Source organism: Phyllobates terribilis, unplaced genomic scaffold, assembly GCF_046119375.1.
Source record: "Phyllobates terribilis strain yellow unplaced genomic scaffold, ASM4611937v1 Scaffold_587__1_contigs__length_1013667, whole genome shotgun sequence".
Taxonomy (NCBI): domain Eukaryota; kingdom Metazoa; phylum Chordata; class Amphibia; order Anura; family Dendrobatidae; genus Phyllobates; species Phyllobates terribilis.
The window spans coordinates 958,572-965,795 of NW_027363347.1; the positions used below are offsets into that span (position 1 = coordinate 958,572).

At 44.4% G+C, this 7,224-nt stretch overlaps 2 non-coding genes and 3 pseudogenes across 2 annotated transcripts; all 5 read right to left on the reverse strand.

Moving 5' to 3' along the window:
- Positions 1-1,286: 1,286 nt before the first annotated feature.
- Positions 1,287-1,478, reverse strand: LOC141233420 (U2 spliceosomal RNA). Its single transcript, XR_012299519.1, has one exon. It is a non-coding gene; the product is annotated as a U2 spliceosomal RNA (small nuclear RNA).
- Positions 1,479-2,593: 1,115 nt separating this feature from the next.
- LOC141233421 (U2 spliceosomal RNA) lies at positions 2,594-2,817 on the reverse strand (annotated as a pseudogene).
- Positions 2,818-3,577: 760 nt separating this feature from the next.
- On the reverse strand, positions 3,578-3,669 carry LOC141233425 (U2 spliceosomal RNA; annotated as a pseudogene).
- A 1,115-nt stretch (positions 3,670-4,784) lies between these two features.
- On the reverse strand, positions 4,785-4,975 carry LOC141233402 (U2 spliceosomal RNA). Its single transcript, XR_012299502.1, has one exon. It is a non-coding gene; the product is annotated as a U2 spliceosomal RNA (small nuclear RNA).
- Positions 4,976-6,087: 1,112 nt separating this feature from the next.
- LOC141233418 (U2 spliceosomal RNA) lies at positions 6,088-6,260 on the reverse strand (annotated as a pseudogene).
- Between the last annotated feature and the right edge of the window lie 964 nt (positions 6,261-7,224).

Genomic DNA, 7,224 nt, shown 5'->3' on the forward strand with positions numbered 1-7,224 from the left:
TATTGGTTTGAAATCGATACAGAGGTTTTTGGGTTTCGCCAATTACTATAGAAAATTCATAAAAAATTTTTCTAGTATTGTCAAACCTCTGACTGATCTCACCAGGAAAGGTGCTGATGCGGTTCAGTGGTCTTCTGAGGCCATTGAAGCTTTTGTGTATCTCAAGGAGAGGTTCACCTCTGCTCCCATCCTTATGCAGCCTGATGTTACTAGGCCGTTTTTGGTTGAGGTTGATGCTTCCTCTGTGGGGGTTGGCGCAGTATTGTCTCAGGATAACGGGGATGGATTACATCCCTGTGCCTTTTTTTCAAAAAAAATTTTCGGAGACTGAATTGAATTACGATATTGGTAATCGGGAATTATTGGCTATTAAACTCGCATTTGAACACTGGCGCCACTTCTTGGAAGGTGCGGAATTTCCCGTTCAGGTTCTTACGGATCATAAAAATCTGATATATCTTGATGCTGCCAAGCGCCTGAATGCCCGTCAGGCTAGGTGGGCACTGTTTTTCTCGCGGTTTAATTTCTCCGTTACTTACATCCCTGGTACTAAGAATGTTAAGGCGGATGCCTTGTCTCGCAGTTTTTCTCCCATAGTCGGTGCTGAGAAAGAGGAAAACATTTTACAAGAAGGTGTTGTGATAGCTGCTTTAGACTCCGTTTTGGAAGATGAGATTCTTAAAGCTCAGGAGAATGCCCCATCTAACACTCCTCATGGGAGGTTGTTTGTGCCTGGGACCTTTAGGAGAGATTTGTTTGTTGAGTGTCACGAATCTCGGTTGGCAGGTCATCCCGGAATCTCTGAGACCAAGAGACTGGTGGGTCGCAGTTTTTGGTGGCCTGGATGGCAGAAGGAAGTCATTAAGTGGGTGCGCCAATGTACTATATGTGCTAGATCTAAGTCCTCACATACTCCTGCTGCGGGGTTACTTTGTCCTTTGGAGGTCCCCAGTGCTCCTTGGACACATTTGGCTATGGACTTTATAACTGACCTTCCCCCCTCTGAGGGTTTTACTGTCATCTGGGTGGTCGTGGACCGTTTTAGCAAGATGTGTCACTTGGTTCCCTTCGTCAAACTGCCCTGCGCTAAAACTCTCGCTAAGGCCTTTGTCAAGGAAATTGTCAGACTTCATGGCGTTCCTACTGACATTGTTTCTGATAGGGGTCCTCAGTTCGTGGCTCGTTTTTGGCGTGCCTTTTGTGACAGGTTGGGAATTCATTTGTCGTTTTCGTCCGGATATCATCCTGAATCTAATGGCCAGACAGAAAGGAAAAACCAGGATGTTGAGCAGTTCTTGCGTTGTTTTGTGGCAGACAATCAAGAGGGGTGGTCTGAGTTTCTGCCACTTGCCGAATTTGCTCTGAACAATCATACATCAATCATTTAATATATGGTCCCCAGATAGGGGACGTATCAGATATTAAACTGATAAGAACAGATACTACACTTGATCTTAGCCAAAAGGCCGAGAAGCGATAACCAGAATTGGTTTCAAACTACGGAGCCACCCAAGGATCCTGAAAAGTCCATTTGTGGAGATGAGCTCCTGGACTCCCGTTAAGAAGACATGTTGTCAACCTCTAGATCCCTTACATGCCTGCACTTTACGGCTTGCTGCTGCTGCAATCCACGCGTTTTAGATCTGCATAACTCTACCTCTTTAAACACAGCACCTTCACCCCCTGCTGTTCCCACCCGCCTCAACACCGTTGGAAGGGAGGAGAACCAATTAAGGCGGGGGGTGGGGTGGAACGAGCAGCTGTCTACCCTTAGCAGGAGGGCTCCTGATTACATACCTCTCCTGCTGCTGCTGCTGCTGGCTGTCCAGCAGCAGACTGAAGGTGGCTGCTGCTGTGCACAGGTATATAAAGGCTCAGAGCCTATTATGACACGCGCAGCCAGCGTTCCATTGCCACATTCCATCTACTGCAGGCAGGATACCTGGCTGGCTGAATGTCGCTGAGAAGCTCACAGAGACCGCCATAAGCAACAGTTTAACAGAATGCCACAGACTAATCAACCAAACTTTTTGGGTTGGGTTCTCTTTTATAGTCTGCAGGCATTAAATGAAAGAAGTCAGTGTTCCAGCAGAAGGAGACAACGTTTCAGAAAAGGCATTGTAGCAAACCAAAAAAGAAATTTTAAGCGCAGCAGAGTAACCAGCGCACATACCTGTTAGCTCAGGTGAGTTTAAAAGGCTGCTGTTGATAACAAGGGCATTTGCTAAATAGATGGTGTGTGTGCAACAATATACTGAAAGGTCAATTATATTGTGCAGCTTATCTCACCACCTGTAGTTATTTAGGTGAAAGCTCCAAAATGCTTGCCTAATATGTCTGTTTATCCAAAAGGAAGTAAAAAGGGAGAGCTAGAAAGATAGCATTGCATCACATTACATGGCAATGCAATGCACAGTTGCTGAAGTTGAACCAAAATGAGCTTGTAATCTGGCTTCTGCAACTTTGAACATGAAAAATCCAATGAGGAGAAGAAAAGCAAAGCCAAAGAGTCCATCCCAAAATCCGACAAACAAGCAAAATGAACAAAAAACATTGAATTCAATTCTTTCTGATTTTAGAAACTGCATTAAAGAAGGGGTGCACCGGTCCTGGAGATACTGCAATACCAGGTCAATGCGTGGAGTGGACAGAGCAAGCTCTTTTTCCATCTCCCTGTTCTAAAAATCCATTTAATATATGGTCCCCAGATAGGGGACGTATCAGATATTAAACTGATAAGAACAGATTTTTTTTTTTTTTTTTTTTTTTTTTTTTAGCCCGAATTCGTGTACAAAACCCGAGTGCGCTTAAAAAAGTGACAAGTGCCACAAAAAAAGTGCACTAGGATGCTGGTCTTCTTGAAACCCTCTCCAAAAGGAGAAGGGTCCCCCAAACCATTCCCCGTCCCTCCGAGCCAAAAGGCCACAGCGAGGAACAGGGACAAAAAGCCACCTCCAGCCGAAGCCAGAGGCGACCCAATCTTACCCCCAGCACCTGCCCGAGTTCTCACCCGAGCAAGGCACTGGGAGCCAAAGACTGTGCTCCCCTCCCGGAAGAGGGGAGCCAACAACGCTCTCCTCCCGAAAGAGGAGAGCCAGGGGGGTTCAGGGGGGAGCGGAACCTGATGGCCACACACTCCCCCCCTAGACCTGCCAAGAGAGGAACCCGTAAGGGAACCGCATCCCGACAAAATCCTAGTAGGACGTGACACACGTGAATAAGTGGACACACAGTGACAAAGAAATTAAATAAATAGTGAAGGTTTCACAGTATAATACTGCCCGGACCTTCGACCGGGAATTGAAAAATTCCCCATCCTAAGGCCAGAAGGCCCGGAATAAGGGTGTGTGCGAAGAAAGAAAATTTGAAGTGCTTGTGCAAATGTGCCATAAACTCAAGTGGGGTTCCCAATCCCAGTGAGTTAAGGCACCCCAGGGTCACCACTCCTGGGGCACTTCACACTTCGGGCTTTCGATCTTCCCCGGCCCAATGGCGTCGATCCTGGGGGGCCATGCTTTCCACCAGATGACTATATTAGCCACCTGGCGTACTAACAAGCGCCTAAACCCCAGTGTGCATAATGTATCAATCTACTAGGGCGGCCAACATCCAAAACCGCCTTTTCAAAAGATACTACACTTGATCTTAGCCAAAAGGCCGAGAAGCGATAACCAGAATTGGTTTCAAACTACGGAGCCACCCAAGGATCCTGAAAAGTCCATTTGTGGAGATGAGCTCCTGGACTCCCGTTAAGAAGACATGTTGTCAACCTCTAGATCCCTTACATGCCTGCACTTTTCGGCTTGCTGCTGCTGCAATCCACGCATTTTAGATCTGCATAACTCCACCTCTTTAAACACAGCACCTTCACCCCCTGCTGTTCCCACCCGCCTCAACACCGTTGGAAGGGAGGAGAACCAATTAAGGCGGGGGGTGGGGTGGAACGAGCAGCTGTCTACCCTTAGCAGGAGGGCTCCTGATTACATACCTCTCCTGCTGCTGCTGCTGCTGGCTGTCCAGCAGCAGACTGAAGGTGGCTGCTGCTGTGCACAGGTATATAAAGGCTCAGAGCCTATTATGACACGCGCAGCCAGCGTTCCATTGCCACATTCCATCTACTGCAGGCAGGATACCTGGCTGGCTGAATGTCGCTGAGAAGCTCACAGAGACCGCCATAAGCAACAGTTTAACAGAATGCCACAGACTAATCAACCAAACTTTTTGGGTTGGGTTCTCTTTTATAGTCTGCAGGCATTAAATGAAAGAAGTCAGTGTTCCAGCAGAAGGAGACAACGTTTCAGAAAAGGCATTGTAGCAAACCAAAAAAGAAATTTTAAGCGCAGCAGAGTAACCAGCGCACATACCTGTTAGCTCAGGTGAGTTTAAAAGGCTGCTGTTGATAACAAGGGCATTTGCTAAATAGATGGTGTGTGTGCAACAATATACTGAAAGGTCAATTATATTGTGCAGCTTATCTCACCACCTGTAGTTATTTAGGTGAAAGCTCCAAAATGCTTGCCTAATATGTCTGTTTATCCAAAAGGAAGTAAAAAGGGAGAGCTAGAAAGATAGCATTGCATCACATTACATGGCAATGCAATGCACAGTTGCTGAAGTTGAACCAAAATGACCTTGTAATCTGGCTTCTGCAACTTTGAACATGAAAAATCCAATGAGGAGAAGAAAAGCAAAGCCAAAGAGTCCATCCCAAAATCCGACAAACAAGCAAAATGAACAAAAAACATTGAATTCAATTCTTTCTGATTTTAGAAACTGCATTAAAGAAGGGGTGCACCGGTCCTGGAGATACTGCAATACCAGGTCAATGCGTGGAGTGGACAGAGCAAGCTCTTTTTCCATCTCCCTGTTCTAAAAATCCATTTAATATATGGTCCCCAGATAGGGGACGTATCAGATATTAAACTGATAAGAACAGATACTACACTTGATCTTAGCCAAAAGGCCGAGAAGCGATAACCAGAATTGGTTTCAAACTACGGAGCCACCCAAGGATCCTGAAAAGTCCATTTGTGGAGATGAGCTCCTGGACTCCCGTTAAGAAGACATGTTGTCAACCTCTAGATCCCTTACATGCCTGCACTTTTCGGCTTGCTGCTGCTGCAATCCACGCGTTTTAGATCTGCATAACTCCACCTCTTTAAACACAGCACCTTCACCCCCTGCTGTTCCCACCCGCCTCAACACCGTTGGAAGGGAGGAGAACCAATTAAGGCGGGGGGTGGGGTGGAACGAGCAGCTGTCTACCCTTAGCAGGAGGGCTCCTGATTACATACCTCTCCTGCTGCTGCTGCTGGCTGTCCAGCAGCAGACTGAAGGTGGCTGCTGCTGTGCACAGGTATATAAAGGCTCAGAGCCTATTATGACACGCGCAGCCAGCGTTCCATTGCCACATTCCATCTACTGCAGGCAGGATACCTGGCTGGCTGAATGTCGCTGAGAAGCTCACAGAGACCGCCATAAGCAACAGTTTAACAGAATGCCACAGACTAATCAACCAAACTTTTTGGGTTGGGTTCTCTTTTATAGTCTGCAGGCATTAAATGAAAGAAGTCAGTGTTCCAGCAGAAGGAGACAACGTTTCAGAAAAGGCATTGTAGCAAACCAAAAAAGAAATTTTAAGCGCAGCAGAGTAACCAGCGCACATACCTGTTAGCTCAGGTGAGTTTAAAAGGCTGCTGTTGATAACAAGGGCATTTGCTAAATAGATGGTGTGTGTGCAACAATATACTGAAAGGTCAATTATATTGTGCAGCTTATCTCACCACCTGTAGTTATTTAGGTGAAAGCTCCAAAATGCTTGCCTAATATGTCTGTTTATCCAAAAGGAAGTAAAAAGGGAGAGCTAGAAAGATAGCATTGCATCACATTACATGGCAATGCAATGCACAGTTGCTGAAGTTGAACCAAAATGAGCTTGTAATCTGGCTTCTGCAACTTTGAACATGAAAAATCCAATGAGGAGAAGAAAAGCAAAGCCAAAGAGTCCATCCCAAAATCCGACAAACAAGCAAAATGAACAAAAAACATTGAATTCAATTCTTTCTGATTTTAGAAACTGCATTAAAGAAGGGGTGCACCGGTCCTGGAGATACTGCAATACCAGGTCAATGCGTGGAGTGGACAGAGCAAGCTCTTTTTCCATCTCCCTGTTCTAAAAATCCATTTAATATATGGTCCCCAGATAGGGGACGTATCAGATATTAAACTGATAAGAACAGATCCGTTTTCAAACAAGCTTTATTTAAATCAGACATACATCATAAATTACAAACAAATCACAAAGACTTGAATAAAATATGACATAGAACAAATACAAGGTCAGATTTAAAAAGCGCATAAAAGCATAAAAAGCATAAAACACAGTTTTGCATATAATTTGCATAAATAAATACATATGTCAAATGCAAACACCATAGCTTTTTAACTTTATCTTTTTACAATCAGGTAGTATGAAAACTTTTCACAAAGAACATATCCGATACAATATTTGAAACAAATCACAAATACTGGAATAAAATATGACATAAAACTAATACAGAGTCAGAATTAAAATGCACTTAAAAGCATAAAAAGCATAAAACACAGTTTTGCATATAATTTACATAAATAAATACATATTCCAAATTTGCAAACACCATAGCTTTTTTGCTTCATTGATTCCCATCTTTTTACAATCTATCAGGTAGTATGTAAACATTTCACAAAGAGCAAGCCCAATACAATCTTTGACAGGAATAAATTCACGTTTAAACAATAATATATTGCGCACTTTCCATAAAGCTTCTTTTAAACAGTTTATTATAAGCCATGCGACTCGTGCTTGTTTCATGGTTGGGCATTTAATTATCCCATATATTATAATGTCACAATTAAGGGTTTGTATACCACATATCCATTTTAGGAGGGTGCCCACCGTCTGCCATAGCTCTTGTGCGTAGGGGCAATCCCACAGTAAATGAAACACTGACTCGTTTGGGGCGCATCTTTCTCTGGGACATCTAGCACTAGCCACCAGCCCCCTATGATGCTGAAAAGCTCTCGTAGGGAGACATTGGTGAACAACCTGCCAAGCTAAATCCTTTTGTGAGTTGCTAAGTGCAGGACAGGCCACGTTGTTCCACACCAGGCGGCACCTGGAGATGGAAAAATTAGACACATCCTCCATCTCCTCATGTCCCTTACAAATAACTGTTAACTTACGTT